The sequence below is a fragment of the Thalia democratica genome, chromosome 4, assembly GCF_965202585.1.
Source record: "Thalia democratica chromosome 4, ktThaDemo2.hap1.1, whole genome shotgun sequence".
Taxonomy (NCBI): domain Eukaryota; kingdom Metazoa; phylum Chordata; class Thaliacea; order Salpida; family Salpidae; genus Thalia; species Thalia democratica.
Genome location: NC_139168.1, coordinates 84,497,364 through 84,502,944, shown reverse-complemented (window position 1 = coordinate 84,502,944; position 5,581 = coordinate 84,497,364).

Below are 5,581 nucleotides of genomic sequence, written 5' to 3'. Positions count from 1 at the left end.
TAAACTGTTAAGCAATAATATCCGATCACAAATAAAACCAAGGTTTATAGTTTTATCAATTTAAGATATTAATTCAAATGCAATAAAATACTTATAGCTGATATTTAAATAATATTTTCCTTGCATTTTGTTTCTTCAACAATTAAAACAAGCCTTAAACTCTAACTTAAAATTATACATAAAAGATAAAGATAGTTTTATGACCTACTTTTAATGTTGTTTTAAATACTTTTTATTGTTTTGTTAATTTGTTAAGTGTTCCGAATGTAAAAAAGTTAGGGAAAGCAATAAAAGGGTTATGAATAGTTTAAGAATTTAAATATGATATATAAGAGCACTTACATTTAAGTTATGTTATTATTATAAATAATAGAAAAATTACTTGTGTAATTAATTTAATTGGCTCAACTTAAATGTCATGAATGCTTTTAAAGTACAAAATATTTTGTTTTTATTGATAAGAACACCACTTGAATTAGTTTTGTAAACAAAATTATTTCAAAGGTTTATTTGAACACTTGAGCACAAATATTTTTATGAATTATTTTACTAGATGAGATTTCTTGAACTATTTAACAATTTAATTAGAATAAAAGTGTAAGGTTTATTTTTTTACTTAGTTCTAAAACTAAATTGAGTCTTACATTGGAGATAAGTAGGATATATTCTTTAAAGTTTTGATAATTTAGTGTCATGAATTAAAAATCAATATATTATTTAACAAATGACTTTTAAATGAATAAATACAAGTTTTACTTAAACCATGTCAGACAAATTTATTAAATTTGAAATTTTGTTATAAGTAAAACATTGTACTTACGTATAAGTTGATTTTGAATTTTTTATTTTTTTAGACGTGAAAATATTTTATGTTATAAAAATGAATTGAATTAAAAATCAGCGAATAACTGGATAATCCTTATAAAAACAAACAAAACTCTTTAACTTTTTAGTATTGTTGAAAGAAAGATAAAATTCAAATTTGATCAAAGCTTCAAAATAACTCATTTATAAAACATCTATTGAACCTAATGTATTAGCAATTAAAAACATGTTTTAATATTTTTTTGATAAGTTTAATTTAATCTGTAAGGTAAAGTCAATAAAAATTGTGTATGTGTTTGCTAAGTTTGTGATTTTACAATAAACAATATTTAGATAAAATTATTTGTACTGTAAACGTTTTTCAACTATAAGTAGGTTTTTTTTACAAAAATAAGTTTTAACTGACCAACTATTTCAAATTGAACACAATTATTGTGTTTCATTATTTAATTCATTCACAAATATGTTTAATTGAATTTATCAAAATTAATTATAAAACTTAAAGCTTTTTTTTTTTCCTTATAACTTTTAGCTAAATAAAAACATGCAAACTACTTTTTGAAAAGTATTTAGTTTTACTTTTTAATTAAATTTCTTTTTTTTGACAAGTTTAGTATAATGGTTTTTTAAAAGTTTAAATTCCAATTTGAAGTTTAACGACTATAAGTTCAAAGGGTTATATTTTATTTAAACTATAAAGTTAATATTTTAAGAAGTTTATTGTGTTCTTAATCTGAAGTTTGATAAATTTTGATTTTTAAAGCGTAACTGATGAGATTTGTCTAAATTTTATCTTGTAACTAGTTTCACATTTTTATTTATTTCAAAATGCATTAAAGTTCTCATGCAAATATTATTGAGTTAAGTTCAAATTTGTGTTACAAATTAATCTTTAAACCAGTAACATAAATTTAATATTTTAAAAAGAGGACTTATTTTTAATCTTGTTGATTTTAATAAGAATATTCGTATAATTTCTCACACTCTTAATTTTTATAGTTCGGTTTTTTTATTTTACGTTTTACACTTAATCTTAAAAAAAGCTTTTATACAGATATTATGTTTTTAAATTTCTTAAACCACTGGTATATCTTAAAACTTGCAACCATTAAAAATTGATAAGTATCTCAAATAAAATTCGTTTATAATATACTTAATTATGGCTTATTTTTATTTTTAAAACAGCTGAATTTATTTTTAAAAAGATTTAGGTTAGGTCAGTTTGTCACAATTAAATGTTAATTTAAAAATACAGAAAAAAAAAGTTTGATATATTTTGAAAAGATTAAAATGTCACTTAGATATATAGTGCTACAACTTAATATGATACCAATTTTATCCATATTGGATTAATTTATTAAGTTCAAATGTAAAATGTTAACCTTTTAGTTTCAAATGGTCAAAAGTTGAAAGATCATTTAATATAAGTATGATTGACTTTATTAACACAATAAAACCATATTTACTTCACATTATTTGAATATAATTTCATCTTTAAATGAATGTTCAATATTAATATAAAACTTTTATTTACTTTCGAATTTTTAAGTAAATAATTGAATTTTTTACATTTTTTACGGCGCCGAAGTTATAATGTTGGTTTCAATAAATAAAGGTAAGGACATGCATTTTAAAAAACAGTTAAGTTTTTTTGAAATAAGCACTTTTTGTAATTCACAATTTATTAAAGTACTTTATTTAGTTTATAATAAACTTAATAAATAAGTTTAACTCGAAAATAAAATATGTTTACATAAAGTTTTTTTTTTATAACTTTTTTTTTCCTTTGAAAAGAGGTTTTTGGAAGTTTATAAAAAACATAACTTTTAAAGTCAAATGTTAAACTTAGGCAAAAAGCAACAAGCTTTGTGTTTTTTTTCAAAACAAGTATTTGCAGTTCAATAGAGTTTAATAAACAAAGTAATAAGATTATTTTGAGTGACATTTTCAAAAGAGATGTTTACTGTTTTTATATAGTTCTTCTTATTTGTTTGTATTACTTGGTGAACTGTGATAAACTAACATTTTTTAGTTTATTTTTTAAACAAATATTAATTACTTTTAACCGTAATGTTTGTATTATGTTGTATTTATAAAGTTTTAGGATATCCTGTTTGAATGAGATTTATAAGTACTGACGAGGTCTTTGACCGAAACTTAGTTTACTAATAAAAGTCTTGAAAATATAAACTATATAAAGTTTTAGGTTTTAAATTAAAAAAAACTTTATAATTGTTTTGTAATTCAATTTAGCAATTTTATAAAACTTTTACAAAATCAAATAAAAATTATAAAAAGTTTATTATTAGAAACTGTAATTTTGTTTATTCTTAGCTGTACAATAACGTTTAAAAAAAGTATAAATAATTCATAGTTTTAATTTACTTAAAAATTCTCAGGTTCTGAAAAAAATGAACAAATAATTTAATAAAACATAAATTTTATAACGGTATAAATTGATTAAATTGGGTCTTGTGATAAAAACAATAATTTCTTTGTTTGATTAAATTAAATATTAAAAGGAAAATTAAATTACTGACGTTTTGCAAAATCTTATGCTGTACTATATAAATAAATTCTTTGTTTTAGATTAAAATTTCATATGAGATCTAAAATAAAAAAGGTAAATTCCATAGAAAGAATACATTTGTTTTAAAAATAATTTTTTAAATTAAATTGAGCTTATCGTTTTAGTGACAAAAGTATTTGTAGATGACAACAATAGTTCTGAAAATTATAATGTGATTTTAATTAAATTAAATATATTTAAAGACTCAATTTGTGTAGAACAAATAAAAGTTTCTTTTGTTCTTTATAATATTTAATTTAATATAAAGGGAAAATGAACGCTTATACATCTAAAATTTTCTTTTATTTAATAAATATTATTAAATACTTCTAAGAATTGTTTAAAAATAGTTGTTTAGCTGTTATTTAATTTCTTTACTTAAAACTTCAAGTAAAGTATCAAAATGTTTCATAAACTATTTACAACAAAATAAATTCTGCTATTTTCATTGCTTTTCTGAGTTTAGGAATTAGTACAAAAGTAAATTGTTTACTTTTGGGAAAAAAATTGGTCTTTTTGTACTTTTATTTTAAAATGCTTACAGTATTTGTTGAAATATCTTCAATTTAAATCTGTTCAGGCAGAGTTATTAGATTTATTTATACTCAAGTGTTTAAGTAAGCCCTTAAATTTAATTGTGTTTACAAAACTAATTCAAGTGGTGTTCTTATCAACAAAAATAAAATAATTTGTCTTTTAAAAGGTCTTCATGGCATTTTAGTTGAGCCAATTAAGTTATTTAAACAAGTATTTATCTTTAGTTTTTAAAAATAAGAGAACTTATATGTTTATTGTATACAAATTTATTTAAATTAGAATAAGTACTAGCTTTTTTATTATTATTTTAGCATTTCAAAGGTATCAAATAGATCTAGCTTTGAAATAAAGTATATTTTTGGAATTTTTCTAGTCTTGAAACTTAATTATTTTAATTTTTTTTTATAACAATAATCTTTGTTTGACTATTTAATTTATATGATAGTTTTTTTTATTTTGCAATAGTTTTCTGTTAAAATTTTTGAACTTTAAAGTTGAACATTCACTATAATATTACATTTTAAAACTTCACATTTAAAGGTCAAATTAAAACATCTTACACTTTAACTTTGTCAAGTTTAACATAAAAAACAAAGTTCTTTAAAAAATGTTGTAATCCCAAACAAAACTATTTAATCCAGTCAAATATTTTTTACTAAGGCGTAAGTTTTTGTATTCTAAAGATAAAAATAATTTTGGCACTTGTTAACTTTTTACAATTTATAATCCATTAAATCAAACAATTGCTTTTAAAAGTTTAAACTTGACAATAAAATGAAATTTTGTCACATTATTTTAATCCCAAACTGAATAATTTAATCCTTTTTGTTCAAGTTTGACCGAAAGAAAAGTTTGGAAAAATTCCATAAAATTTGTAGCGACAGAATACTTAAAATTTCCTATAAATGCATGAAAAAAACCACTTCAAAATTGATATGTGTATCGCAAATGTACTTAAGTGTTGATAATTAGTTATTAGATCAGACAAAATAATTTTATTTGTTGTACTTGAGGGTAATAATTTGAAATCATAAGAGTTGTAAGTAGTTTTCCAATTTTCGTTTAGGAATAATTACTGGAATTTCGGCTGGTTATTGTAAAAGCTCTCAATTAGTATTATCAATAATTGCTTACTAAATTTTAAGTGTTTGTTTTGAACATTTTTATACATTCATTTTAAACACAGTGAAAAATAACTTGACTTTTTTAATTAAAAAATCACCGTTAAAAAGTATAAATGTTTTTATAAACTACAATAAAACTACTCTTTTTTTTCAAATATGGATAAGTAAAATAAAAAAATTGGTTTAAGTATTAGTATATACAACAAATAATTTTTTATTACTACTTGTAAAACGGATCTAGTACTACTTAGTATAAATACATCAACCACATGCTTTTAAACTTTTTAATGTCCTATATACCATGTGCACAAAATTTTATATTCGATAAATGTTCTATATATCAAACTTATTGTCTTATAAGTATCATTTATGACTTATAAGTATTATAAAAGCTTAAAGCTATTCAAGTGCTGTATTCGTTTTATAAAACTTACAATCTTATTTTATTTTCTGTCATCTATAAAATTTGTATTTTATGTATTTATACGAACTATGGTTTCAATTTACTTTTTTTTTTAATATATTT